This window comes from Rhinoderma darwinii, chromosome 6 (genome assembly GCF_050947455.1).
Source record: "Rhinoderma darwinii isolate aRhiDar2 chromosome 6, aRhiDar2.hap1, whole genome shotgun sequence".
NCBI classification, from domain to species: Eukaryota; Metazoa; Chordata; class Amphibia; order Anura; family Rhinodermatidae; genus Rhinoderma; species Rhinoderma darwinii.
The window spans coordinates 66366752-66382143 of record NC_134692.1 but is presented as its reverse complement, the minus strand read 5'-3'; the positions used below and the strand labels follow the sequence as shown (position 1 = coordinate 66382143).

The 15392-nt window shown below is 44.2% G+C and overlaps 1 protein-coding gene across 2 annotated transcripts in view; it reads left to right on the top strand.

The window, feature by feature from the left end:
- PTH2R (parathyroid hormone 2 receptor) overlaps positions 1-15392 on the top strand; it is a 487305-nt gene that overhangs the window by 119697 nt on the left and 352216 nt on the right. The gene's annotated exons all lie outside the window — the stretch shown is intronic.

Below are 15392 nucleotides of genomic sequence, written 5' to 3'. Positions count from 1 at the left end.
GAGAAATTCCGCCATGAGTCCGCCACTGCTCCGCAACAGACAGAGCATGCTGCGGACACCAAATTCCGCTCCGCAGCCTATGCTCCGCAGCGGAATTGTACGCATCGTGTAAACGAACACTGCTAATTTAAAGTGAAAGTCAATGGAGAAACGGCTCCGCTGCGGATTAACGCTGCGGAGTGTCCGCAGCGGAATTTAAGTGGAATTCCGCCATGTGTGAACCCGCCCTAACTCTGTCCCATCTGGTGAGGGGACCACTGGCCATGTCAACCAGGTGGAGAATCAGTGGAAAGATAGCTAGATATTATGAAAACAGTCAAGCTCACTGTGCTTGGCTGTTTCCGTTACTCCCATAGAAGTGAACAAGGGTTCCGAAAACAGCCGAGCTGTACCACATACACAGAGCAGTGTATCAGAGCTGTCAGTCATACACTGATAGCAAGCTTATGAGGACTCGCAGGATGCAGACACGGAGGCCATTGTTAGGCCTCCGGTTGCCATACCAACCATTGGCATCCCAGCGTTTGCGTCGCTGGGATGCCGTTGGCTAAAATCACTTCAGATGCTGCAATCTCTATTGAGCGCAGCATCTGAGGGGTTAATCGGACGGATCGTAGACTAGCTCCAGTCCTGGCCATTACAGCAGGGTGTCATTTGTAACATACAGCTAGGACCCGGCAGTGATGGTGCGGGCTCAGCTTCTGAGCCCGCACTATCACCGTGATATAACTGTACTGTGCTTTGCGGAAACCCCTTCCCGACAGCGCCGTATATACACGGCAGGAGTCGGGAAGGGGTTAACCAATCAGATGAACGTCGTAGAAAAAATAAATTCACAATGCCAGAATCGTTGTAATAAGAAGTAATAAAATGTGTTTAAAAAGTGGTATTTTTTCCAAGATGATACCAATAAAAACTACAGCTCAGCCTGCAATAATCAACACAGTTCCATCGACAGTAAAAATATAATTATTATAGGTCTCAGAATATATATATATATTTTTTAAAAGGATTTGGCCACGATTCAATATAACATTTCAATGTTAGATTACACAAAAACATAATAATTTCTCAATTGGAATTATTTTTAAAAATGCTTGTGTCTAGATATTGCTATTTAATACTTATTATGGCACCCCCTGGTGTTTGTTTGATTCCCTTTTAAAACGTCCATCTTGTGTGTCCAGTACCAGTGAGAAGAAGCCACTTCTAGGGTACTAATTATTATTGGCTGGCCTGCACAATAGCATGAATAACTCTGCCTGTGTACAAGAGTATTCAGGCAATGGGCATGTGTGACCATCAGCATTGGACACATTAGGTGGAAGTTCAGAGAGGAAATTAAACAAACACCGGGGGGCGCCATAAGTATTTAACAGCAATATCTGGACACAGTAACATTTATTTTAAACAGTTCCTTTTGAGCAATTGTCATGTTTTGCATGATCTAACAGAGAAATGTAATACTGATTTGTGGGACAACCCCTTAAAAGAAAAAGTTTTTATTTATTAAAAGTAGTACATTTTTTTAATAAAAATATATAGATATAAATTTGTTATCGCCGGAATTAGCAGACACCATAATATAAAAACCCAAAAACTGTCAGAATTGCAAGTTTGTTTAAATTCCACCCCACAAAATATTTTTTGAAGTTTCTCAGTACATTATATGGTGCATTAAATGGTACCAATAATAATACAACTTGTCCCGCAAAAAAACAAGCCCTCATATGGCTATGTCAACATAAAAATAAAAAGTTAAGGCTCTTGTAATGCATTGATGAAAAATGTAACATAAAAAAGCAAAAATTGTTTGCATCCTTAACCCCTTCCCGCAAGATCACGGGTCTGGTACGTCGGCTACAAGTTACTTACCGCAATCCGACGTACCAGACCCGCCATGAAGATGAAGCGGGCATAGGAGCTGTGCTCACTTCATCTTCAGCAGGTGTCAGCGGTAATTCACAGCTGACATCCCGCTGCAATGGCGGCGATGGCAGCTACCGCCGATCACCGCCGTTTGACCCCTTCAATGCGGCGGTCAATGGCGTCCGCCGCATTGAGGTGGTTGACAGAGGGAGGGGGCTCCCTCTGTACCCGCCTGCCCCCTCGTGAGAGATCGTGGGTGGCGATGGTTGCTATGGTAACCAGGAAGCCTAGCAACGGCTTCCTGGTGGCCAGGTACCGATGCCCAAGGCAGGACCTAATAGGCTAACTGTCAGATGAAAAATGACAGTTACAATATACTGCACTACATAAGTAGATCAGATCTTCAAGTCCCCAGGTAAGTGTAAAAAAATATGTTTTCGAAACTTAACCCCTTCCCGCTCCTGGACGTACTATTAGGTCATGGCAGCTGTATCGTTCGCGCTCCATGACCTAATAGTACATCTCGGGAGTAACGGCCGTTTCGGCCGTCCTCCCGACACATACAGGAGCTGTGACAGCTGCTGTCTCGTACAGCAGCTGTCACAGCACCTACAGAGGGTACCGATCGCTGTGTCACCGCTGATTAACCCCTTAAAAGCCGCGTTCTATAGAGATCGCTGCTTTTTAGGGGTTAGGCTGCCATCACTGGCCTGCTACACGATAGCAGCCGGCGATGGTGACTATGGCAACCGGACACCAAACAATGGCGTCCGGCTATGCCATAGACGGAAGCCTAGTGGGTCCTGACAAAGTCAGGACCCACTATGCTTGCTGTCAGTGAGTAGCTGACAGTTCTAATACACTGCACTACGCATGTAGTGCAGTGTGATCAGGGCCTCCTGCCCTCAAGTCCCCTAGTGGGACAAAGTAATAAAGTAAAAAAAAAGTACAAAAAAGATGTGTAAAAATAAGAAAATAAAAGTATTAAAAGTAAAAATCCCCCTTTTTACCTTATCAGTCATTTATTTTTAATAAAAATATATAAACAAACAAATAAACTATACATAATTGGTATCGCCGCGTCCGTAACGGCCTGAACTACACAATTATTTCTTTATTTATCCCGCACGGTGAACGCCGTAAAAGAAAATAATAATAAACCGTACCAGAATCACAATTGTTTGGTCACTTCAACTCCCAAAAAATGGAATAAAAAGAGATCAAAAAGTCGCATGTACCTAAAAATGGTACTGATCGAAACTACAGTTCGTAATGCAAAAAATAAGTCCTCGCACGGCTTTATTGATTGAAAAATAAAAAAGTTCTGGCGCTTAGAATAAGGTAACACAAAAAGTGAATGATTTTTTACAAAACGTATTTTATTGTGCAAACGCCATAAGACATAAAAAAAACTATAAACATCTGGTATCGCCGTAATCGTATCGCCCCGCAGAATAAAGTGAATATGTCATTTATAGTGCACGGTGCACGCTGTAAAAAAAATAGAATAAAAAAACAATAGTAGAATTGCTGTTTTTTAGTCACCATGCCACCTAAAAATAGAATAAAAACTGATCAAAAAGCCGCATGCACCCCAAGAAAACTACAATGGATTCCTCAAGGGGTCTAGTTTCCAAATTGGGGTCACTTTTGGGGTGTTTCCAATGTTTTGGCACCACAAGACCTCTTCAAACCGGACATGGTGCCTAATAAAAAAGAGGCCTCAAAATCCACTAGGTGATCCTTTGCTTCGGAGGCCGGTGCTTCAGTCCATTACCGCACTAGGGCCAAATGTGGGATATTTCTCAAACTGCAGAATCTGGGCAATATGTATTAAGTTGCGTTTCTCTGATAAATCCTTTTGTGTTATAAAAAAAATTGTATAAAGAGGATTTTCTGACAAAAAAAAAATGTACATTTCACCTCTACTTTGCTCTAAATTTCTGTGAAACACCTAAAGTGTTCATAAACTTTCTAAATGCCGTTTTGAATACTTTGAGGGGTCTAGTTTCTAAAATGGGGTGTTTGATAGGGGTTTCTAATATATGGGCCCCTCAAAGCAACTTCAGAACTGAACTGTAACCTAAAAAAATAAATAAATGAGGCAATACTTCCCTTCTTACATTATACTAATAATGAGCCGTGCCCACCCTGAGATGACCCCAGTTTTGACCGTTTGTATAAACGGAGACCCCTATTAGACCGTTTCAGTGCCCGGTTTTCCCAAGCATACACCCCCGAGAAGTGTATTTCTATTGATGAGTCCCTGGTACATTTTAAAGGGAGGGTTCAATTCCGCGAGTACCTGCCGGGTAAGAGGGCAAGGTATGGCGTGAAGATGTATAAGCTGTGCGAGAGTGCATCAGGGTATACCTACAGATTTAGGATATATGAAGGAAAGGCCACCCCCAAACCAGACTGCATCCTGGACTACAATAGGTACATGGGAGGGATGGACTTGTCAGATCAAGTCCTGAAGCCCTACAGCGCCATGCGGTGTGGTATAAGAAGCTGGCCGTGCACAACATACAGATGGCATTGTACAATGTGTACGTGCTACATCGATGTGCAGGCCAGAGGGGAACTTTCTTGGAATTTCAAGAGGTGGTTATCAAGAACCTAATCTTTAGGGACCAAGAAGGGGGGGGCACCCAGTACTTCTGGAAGCGGGGCCACACGCATCGTACCAGGGCGGCAACACTTTCCAGGAGAAGTTCCCCAAACTGGCATTAAGGGAAAAAGTCAAAAGAGGTGCAAAGTCTGCTATAAGAGGGCGATAAGGGATGACACAATATATCAATGTGACACGTGTCCTGAATAACCAGAGCTCTGTATGAAAGAGTGTTTTAAAATTGATCATACATCCCTTGGTTTATAATTTACACCAATTTTACTTACCCTGATGCACTCCGCACAGCTTATCCCCCCTCGTCTTTCCCCTCTGGGCCCTGCTGTGTGCCCAGGCAGCTGATAACAGCCACATGTAGGGTATTGCCATACCCGTGAGAACCCACATTACAGTTTATGGGGTGTAGGTCTCTGGTCAAAATGCTCACTACACCTCTAGATGAATGCCTTAAGGGTGTAGTTTTTAAACGGGGTCACTTCTCGGGGGTTTCAACTGTACTGGTACCTCAGGGGCTTCTGCATACATGACTTCGCACTAGAAAATCCGCAGTTGGCCAAATGGTGATCCTTTCCTTCTAAGCCCTCCCATGGGCCCAAACGGCAGTGTATCACCACAAATGGGGTATTGCGGCACTCAGAACAAATTGCGCAACAGAATGGGGTATTTTGTTTCTTGTGAAAATAAGAAATTTTCAGCCAAAACTACATATTATTTGAAAAAAATAATTTTGTTTTAATTCCCAGTCCAATTCAAATAAGTTCTGTGAAAAAACTATGGGGTCAAAATTGTCACAACACCCATAAATGAATTCCTTAACGGGTATAGTTTCCAAAATGGGGTCATTTGTGGTTGGTTTCTATTGCTTTGATATTTCTGGGGCTCTGCAAATGCGACATGGCACCCGAAAACCAAGTTTATCGCCACAAGTGGGGTATTGCTGCACTCAGGAGATATTGGGCAACAAAATGGAGTATTTTGTTCCCTGTGAAAATAAGAAATTTTCATAAAAAATGACATCTTATTGGAAAAAATTTAATTTTTTTCATTTCACAGCCCAATTCAAATAGGTGCTGTGAAAAAACTGTGTGGTCAAAATTGTAACAACAACCATATTTGAATTCCTTGAGGGGTGTAGTTTCCAAAATGGGGTCACTTCTGGTGGGTTTCCATTGCTTTGATACCTCTGAGGCTCTGCAAATGCGACATGGCACCCGAAAACCAATCCAGCAAAATCTGGACTCCAAAGAACAAATAGCGCTCCTTTCCTTCTGAGCCCTCCCATGGGCCCAAACGGCAGTTTATCACCATAAATGGGGTATTGCTGCACTCAGGACAAATTGGGAAACAAAATGGAATATTTTATTTCTTGTGAAAATAAGAATTTTTGAGCTAAAACGACATATTATTGGAAAAAAAGTTTTTTTTTCAATTCCCAGCCCAATTCAAATAAGTTCTGTGAAGAAACTATGGGGTCTAAATGGTCACATTACCCATAAATTAATTCCTTGAGGGGTTTAGTTTCCGAAATGGGGTCACTTCTGGTGGGTTTCCATTGCTTTGATACCTCTGGGGCTCTGTAAATGCGACACGGCACCCGAAAACCAATCCAGCAAAATCTGCACTCCAAAGAACACACAGCGCTCCTTCCCTTCTGAAGCCTCCCATGGGCCCAAACGGCAGTTTATCGCCACAAGTGGGGTATTGCTGCACTCAGGAGATATTGGGCAACAAAATGGAGTATTTTGTTCCCTGTGAAAATAAGAAATTTTCATAAAAAATGACATCTTATTGGAAAAAATTTAATTTTTTTCATTTCACAGCCCAATTCAAATAGGTGCTGTGAAAAAACTGTGTGGTCAAAATTGTAACAACAACCATATTTGAATTCCTTGAGGGGTGTAGTTTCCAAAATGGGGTCACTTCTGGTGGGTTTCCATTGCTTTGATACCTCTGAGGCTCTGCAAATGCGACATGGCACCCGAAAACCAATCCAGCAAAATCTGGACTCCAACAAACACATAGCGCTCCTTTCCTTCTGAGCCCTCCCATGGGCCCAAACGGCAGTTTATCACCACAAATGGGGTATTGCCACACTAAGGACAAATTGGGCAACAAAATGGGTTATTTTGTTCCCTGTGAAAATAAGAAATTTTGATCACAAATGAAATTTTATTGGAAAAAATGAATTTTTTTTCATTTCACAGCCCAATTTAAATACGTGCTGTGAAAAAACTGTGCAGTCAAAATGGTAACAACAACCATAAATGAATTCCTTGAGGGGTGTAGTTTCCAAAATGGGGTCACTATTGGGGGATTCCTACTGTTTTGGCACCTCAACACCTTTTCAAACCTGGCATGCTGCCTAAAATATATTCTAATAAAAAAGAGGCCTCAAAATGCACTAGGTGCTTCTTTGCTTCTAGGGCTTGTGTTTTATTCCACGAGCGCAGTAGAGCCACATGTGGGACATTTCTAAAAACTGCAGAATCTGGACAATACATATTTAGTAGTGTTTCTCTGGTAAAAGCTTCTGTGTTACAGAAAAAAAATTGAATAAAATCGAAATTCAGCAAGAAAAATGAAATTTGCAAATTTCACCTCCACTTTGCTTTAATTCTTGTGAAATGCCTAAAGGGTTAAAAAAACTTTTTAAATGCTGTTTTGAATACTTTGAGGGGTCTAGTTTTTAAAATGGGGTGTTTTATCAGGGTTTCTGATACATAGGCCCCTCAAAGCCACTTCAGAACTCAAGGGGTACCTTAAAAAAAAGGCTTTTGAAATTTTCTTAAAAATATGAGAAATTGTTGTTTATGTTCTAAGCCTTGTAACGTCCAAGAAAAATAAAAGAATGTTCAAAAAACTATGCCAATCTAAAGTAGACATATGGAAAATAAATTTTTCATTGACTCTATAGAAAAACAGCTCCAAAAACGGCCATAAAAAACACTGCGAAAAATGCGAGTTTGCTTAAAAAAAGTCTGAAAATCAGGAGCTGTTTTCCATTTAAAATAGCTCCATATTTAGAGATGTTTTTTGCTAAGCGTGTGAGCATACCCTAATTCCCTAAATCATCAGGTGTGTACAGTATGTAACGCTGTAAAATCACCTATTGCCAGACATGTACGCTAAATGCCAATTGAATGGTAAATGGCACGTGGTGCCCTGATTCAGGGGATCTGATCAGAATGTAGCTGTTGATTGTGCATTCTATTTCTAAGGGCATGTGCACACGAGAAGTGCCTTTTACATCTGAAAAGACAGACTGTTTTCAGGAGAAAACAGCTGCCTAGTTTCAGACGTAAAAGCTCCTCCTCGCATTATGCGAGGCGTCTATGACGCTCGTAAATCTTGAGCTGCTCTTCATTGGCTTCAATGAAGAACGGCTCAAATTACGTTGCAAAGAAGTGTCCTGTACTTCTTTGCCGAGGCAGTCAATTTACGAGTCGTCGTTTGACAGCTGTCAAACGACGATGCGTAAATTACAGGTCGTCTGCACAGTACGTCGGCAAACGTACTGAATGAATGGGCAGATGTTTGCCGACGTATTGTAGCCCTATTTTCAGGCGTAAATCGAGGCATAATACGCCTCGTTTACGCCTGAAAATAGGTCGTGTGAACCCAGCCTAAGACTCATGGTACACATTAATGCCTCACATTATGCCTCACATTATTAGTAATTAACCCCATAGTGTTTCTCACAGTGGATAATGGACAACATTAGGTTCATGTGTGAGGTACATGATGGGGTTAATTACTATTAGGCCTGATTTACACGAGCGTGTGCGTTTTGCGCACGCATAAAAAGCGGCGTTTTGCGTGCGCAAAAGGCACTTAACAGCTCCGTGTGTCATCAGCGTATGATGTGCGGCTGCGAGATTTTCTCGCAGCCGCCATCATTATGACACTCCGTTTGGATGTTTGTAAACAGAAAAGCACGTGGTGCTTTTCTGTTTACATTCAGAGTTTGACAGCTGTTGCGCGAATCACGCAGTTCGCACGGAAGTGCCTCCGTGCGGCATGCGTCGTTTTCACGCACCCATTGACTTCAATGGGTGCGTGATGCGCGAACAGCACACAAAGATAGGACATGTCGTGAGTTTTACGCAACGCACTCGCGCTGCGCAAAATTCACGCACTGTCTGCACTGCCCCATAAACTAATATAGGTGCGTACGACACGCGTGAAAAGCACGCTCGTCGCACGCGCGTATATTACGCTCGTGTGAGTGATGCCTTAATGTGAGGCACATGGAGGTTCAAAATTCATAACACCTCGTGCATCACATTAAGAAGTGAAAGAAAGCAGTTTTTATATATTTTTTTTTAGTGTTCACATTGTAAATGCCGTAGTCGACTAGGGAATTCATCCCGTCAAAATAAACGAAACCCTTGCACAACGGAGACAAACTGAAACCATTGGCACCGGATCCGTCAACATTGAAATTGGTTTCCGTTTGTGTCAGTCACGACTCCGTTCTGACGGAAAGCCCAAACGGAACGTCGGAACAGAGCCCTGATGCAGATGTGAACATAGCCTTAAATGGGCAGAATCAAAGTGATCTTTAATTCTGCCCGTTGCAGAGAGGTGTCGGCTGTATTACACAGCTGTCACCCACTGAGTATGTAGCACACTCAGCCTGTCAGCCCGTGTACGTGGTATGTCGTTAATGGTGTAAATTGTTAACAGATATCGGCTGATTGAGTTGTTTTTTTATTCTTAGACTGCACAGGCATGTGCAATCCTAGATACGTGATTGAGCTGGTATGCAGTATAATCCCATAGAGCTCCCCAACTTGCAGTATGACAGAATATCCCTTGCAGTCTAATGACATAAAGTCCTCAGCGCCCTCCATGCAGTATAATTGACCCACCCCCAGGACGGTATTTACAGCTGGTGCTGCCCTAGGCAACGAGTTTAAATACGCCTGTCACCGCAAAACTTACTTTGTCCCCTAACATAAGACTTTTATCTGCAATTGTCTATGAGTTCCAAATTAATTAGTACTCTATCTCTGGGGATGTGAGAGAGGCCGGCCGGAGAGACTGACACGCTGCGTCGGTGTTCAAATAAACCTCTGTCATGAATAGCAGGACGCTATTTTATTTAACATAATATGAGAGTAGGCGTTACCCTCATAGTTATACATATACATTCTACATATGGTATAACACAGAATCGTCCAAGCACGTCTTAGTATGTATCTTTAGCCCAACAGAATACAAACGTCATTAGGTTTTTAGTCATGTCAGCTTTTGTAACAGCAGAATACAAAGGTAGTTGGGTCAAATACAATAAGTCTTAGAAATAGAATGCACAATCAACAGCTACATTCTGATCAGATCCCCTGAATCAGGGCAACACGTGCCATTTACCATTCAATTGGCATTCAGAGTACATGTCTGGCAATAGGTGATTTTATAGCGTTAAATACTGTACACACCTGATGATTTAAGGCATTACAGGTTTAACAATTCGAGCAATACTATCCATCTTGGTGTCGTGCTACATCTTGACAGATAACATTATCAGGTATGGAAGCATTCAGTGTCATATAAACAGGTGGCTCTGAATGTTTCCTTACTTATGAATTACCGCATCAATGCTGCGTGGCATGGAGGCGATCAGCACTGCTGAGGTGTTATGGAAGCCCAGGTTGCTTTGATGGCGGCCTTCAGCTCGTCTGCATTATTGGGTTTGGTGTCCCTCATCTTCCTCTTGACAATACCCCATAGATTCTCTATGGGGTTTAGGTCATGCGAGTTTGCTGGGCAATCAAGCACAGTGATACTGTGGCTATTAAACCAGGTTATGGTACTTTTGACAGTGTGGGCAGGTGCCAAGTCCTGCTGGAAAATGAAATCAGCATCTCCATAAAGCTTGTCAGCAGGGGGAAGCATGAAGTGTTCTAAAATTTCCTACTAGACGGCTGGATTGACCCAACTCAGCGGCCTTCAGCTCGTCTGCAGACCCAACAATGCAGACGAGCTGAAGGCCGCTATCAAAGCAAACTGGGCTTTCATAACATCTCAGCAGTGCCATAGGCTGATCGCCTCCATGCCATGCCGCATTGATGCAGTAATTAATGCCAAAGGAGCCACGACCAAGTATTGAGTGCATATACTGTACATACTTTTCTGTAGGCCAACATTTCGGTATTAAAAATAATTTTTGAAATTCGGCTGATTTCATATTCTAATTTTCTGAGACACAAAATTTTGGGTTTCCATTAACTGTAAGCCATAATCATCAACATTAAAAGAAAAAAGTGCTGGAAATAAATTAACTTTTTAATGATATTCAAATTAGTTGAGAAGGACTAGTATGTTCCCCTGTATCTCTCTGCTCTCTCCGTGTCTCCCCGCTTTCCCCCTGTGTCTCCCGGCTCTCCCCCTGTTTCTCCCCGTTTTTCCCCATTTCTCTCCTCTTTCTTCCCCTGTGTCTCCCCTTCCTTTCCGTGTCTCCCCTCTCTTCCCCTGTGTCTCCTCTTTCTTCCCCTGTGTCTCTCCGCTCTCCCGCCGTGTCTCCCCTCTCTTCACGTGTGTCTTTCCTCTCTTCCCCTTTTTCTGTCTGCTTTCCCCCTGTGTCTCCCCTCTCTTTCCCGGTGTCTCCCCTCTCTTCCCCTGTGTATCTCCGCTCAGCCCCTGTGTCTCTCCACTCTGCCCCTGTGTCTCTCCGCTCTCACCCTGTGTCTCCCCTCTCTTTCCCTGTGTATCCCATCTCTTCCCCTGTGTCTCCCCGCTCTGCCCCTGTATTTCCCCGCTCTCCACTGTGTATCTCCGCACCGCCCCTGTGTTTCTCTGCTTTGCCCGTGTTTCTCTGCTCTGCCCATGTCTCTCCTCTCTGCTCCTGTGTCTCCCTGCTCTCCCCGTTTCTCCCCGCTCTTCCCGTCTTCCTGCTCTTCCCCTGTGTCTCACCGCTCTCCCCTGTGTCTCCCCGCTCTCTCCTTGTGTCTCCCAGCTCTCTTCCCCTGTGTCTCCCTGCTCTGCCCGTGTCTTTCCGATGTTCCACTGTTTCTCCCCGCTCTTCCACTGTTTCTCCCCGCTCTTCCACCGTTTCTCCCCTCTCTTCCCCTGTGTCCCCCCTCTTTTCCCCTGTGTCTCCCCTGTCTCCCCCTGTGTCTCCCCTGTCTACCCCTGTGTCTCTCTGCTCTCCCCTTGTGTCTCCCCGCTCAACCACCGTATCTCCCCACTCTCCCCGCTCTCCTACTGTGTCTCCCCGCTCTCCCCCTGTGTCACCCCTCTCTGCCCCTGTGTCTTTCCACTCTGCCCCTGTGTCTCCCCGCTCTTCCCCTGTGTCTGTCCGCTTTCCCCCTGTGTCTCCCCTCTCTTCCCCTGTGTCTCTCCGCTCATGCCCTGTGTCTACCCTCTCTTCCCCTGTGTCTCTCCGCTCATGCCCTGTGTCTCCCCTCTCTTCCCCTTTGTCTCCCCGTTCTGCCCGTCTCCCCGCTCTGCCCTTGTGTCTCCCCGCTCTGCCCCTGTTTCTCCGCTCTCCACTGTAATTCTCCACTCCACCCCTGTGTCTCCCCGCTCTTCCCGTCTCTCCGCTCTCCTCATTTGTCCCTTAGATGTTCCACTGTTTCTCCACTCTTCCCCTGTGTCTCCCAATTTTTCCCATGTGTCTCTCCGCTCTCCCCATGTCTCCTCGCTCTGACCCTGTGTTTCTCCGCTCTTCCCCTGTGTTTCTCCGCTCTCCCCGTGTCTCCCCGATCTGCCACTGTGTTTCTCCACTCTGCACCTGTGTCTCTCCGCTCTCACCATGTCTCTCCGCTCTCCCCGTGTCTCTCCAGTCTGCCCCTGTGTTTCGTTGCTCTTCCATGTGTCTCTCCGCTCTCCCCTGTGTTTCTACACTCTCCCTTGTGTTTCTCCGCACTCAACCGTGTGTTTCTCCACTCTGACCCTGTGTCTCTCTGCTCTGCCCAAGTCTCCCTGCATCTCTCCCTGTGTTCAGCGCCGCAGCATACAACGGTGCTGGACACGGGGAGAGCGTACCAGAGATCAAGACTCCGCTGTGGCACAGGTGCCGGAGGTTGCCGACCCCTGATGTGTATATATATGTATATATATATATATATATATATATATATATATATGTATATGTGTGTATATATATATTTATACATATATATACACACATGTATATATATATATATATATATATATATATATATATGCACACACATGTCCATATATCTATCATAACCTACTGGGGTGTTTGTGGGAGATGTGGCTGTTTGGAAGGAGTACGGCCCTGTTCACACTGAGTTTTTTGGTACGGTTTTTGACGCGGAAACCGTGCCAAAAAGTGTCCAAAAACACCTCCCATTGATTTCAATGGGAGACGGAGGCGTTTTTTTTCTGCAAGCGGAAAAAAACGCTCACGGGAAAAAGAAGCGTCATGTGTTGCGCTCTGCTGCAGTCCAGTCTCTATTATATGATAGGCGTTTCCCTAGAAGAAGCACAGGTCTGGTGGATCCCTGACCTCGCTCCCCCCCCTGTACACGATACAGTATTAGGCAGCAGCAGAGCGCAGGGAAGAGAATGTGATGCGCTCTGCTGCTGTCCGATCTATAGTATAGTCTATAGTGTATGAAAGGCACTCTGCTGCTGCCGGTTACTGTAGTGTAGAGAGGGAGAAGAGGGGATAGGGAGCCACCAGACCTGTGCTTCTTATAGGGAGGCGCCTTTCACTTACTAGAGTCCGGATAGCAGCAGAGCACATCACATTCTCTTCCCTGCGTCCTGCTGCTGCCGGTTACTCCATAGTAACGTATAGTCAGTGGCGGATTAAGTAGACTATAGGCCCTGGGCTGTTCCACAAGTTGGGCCCCCTTCTCCACCACCGCCCTGCCATGTCGTGTCTATATTAAACACCACCTTTTTGTGTGAGCATTGACAAATGGGTGTTACGATTCCCCTTGTCAAAGGGCTGTGTCCCTACATACTGACAGTCTCCAACCATCGCTGACTGTATCACACTGTGTAGGGACACCTCCTCCTGACAATGGGAATGGTAACACGCATTTGTCTATTAGTCCTGGGTACACAAAGGCTTTTTATAGAATACAAGGATTTCCTATAATGGACAGGTCAGGCGAGGGGATAGATCTATAAATTCAATGACTCACAAGTGATGTCTTCTCCGATGGGAGTCGTTCTCATTTCTTCTCCATATAACATAGACCGCTATGGCGACTTCTCCAGAGTTTCCTGATGATTAATCTTTGCCCCTCGATTCTGCAGCCATTTTCAGCATCTATAGCAATACAAAATTTCAGAAACAAACACCCTAAATTGATTTATACCCCAGACCAAACTCCTAAGCAAATTAAGACCCCAAGTCCATACATTAATTCAGACCAATAAATTCAGTCCCCAAGGGGTAACTAAACGTTTAAAAATCTTTTGGCAGGTCATAGTGATATTTCAGAAGTTTTGATCGATGTGGGTCCGAGCATTGAGACCCCACCGATCACTAAAACAAAGCAGCAGGAGTGCTCGGGTGAGCACTGTTCCACTTAATTTCTGATCGTATTTCCTCGGAGAGGTGTACGGACCCACAGGCTTTCTATTGAGCCCGTACACCGCTCGCTCAGCTATCAGAGGAAAGACGATCAGAAACAAAGTGGCTCCTCACTCACCTGAGCGCTTCTGCCACTATGTTTTAGCGATTGGTGGGGTCTCAGCGCCCGGACCCCCACTGATCAGAACTTTTGACATGTCACTATGAGATGTCAACACACACACACACACACACTATATAGACTAACATTATACACACAGTACACACTATAGACTGACATTATACACAGCACACGCTATATAGACTGACATTACACACAGCACATGCTATTTAGACTGACATTATACGCACAGCACACACTATATAGACTGACATTATACGCACAGCACACACTATATAGACTGACATTATACGCACAGCACACACTATATATAGACTGACATTATACACACAGCACACACTGTATAGACTGACATTATACACAGCACACACTGTATAGACTGACATTATACACAGCACACACTATATAGACTGTCATTACACACAGCACACACTGTATAGACTGACATTATACACAGCACACACTATATAGACTGACATTATACACAGCACACACTATATAGACTGACATTATACACAGCACACACTATATAGACTGACATTACACACAGCACACACACTGTATAGACTGACATTATACACAGCACACACTACATAGACTGACATTATACACAGCACACACTGTATAGACTGACATTATACACAGCACACACTGTATAGACTGACATTATAAACAGCACACACTGTATAGACTGACATTATACACAGCACACACTATATAGACTGACATTATACACAGCACACACTATATAGACTGACATTATACAGACAGCACACACTATATAGACTGACATTATACACAGCACATACTGTATAGACTGACATTATACACAGCACACACTATATAGACTGACATTACACACAGCACACACTGTATAGACTGACATTATACACAGCACACACTATATAGACTGACATACACAGCATACACTGTGTAGACTGACATTATACAAAGCACACACTGTATAGACTGACATTATACACAGCACACACTATATAGACTGACATTATACACAGCACACACTATATAGACTGACATTATACACACAGCACACACTGTATAGACTGACATTATACACAGCACACACTATATAGACTGACATTATACACAGCACACACTGTATAGACTGACATTATACACAGCACACACACTGTATAGACTGACATTATACACAGCACACACTGTATAGACTGACATTGCACGCAGCACACACTGTATAGACTGACATTACACACAGCACACACTGTATAGAC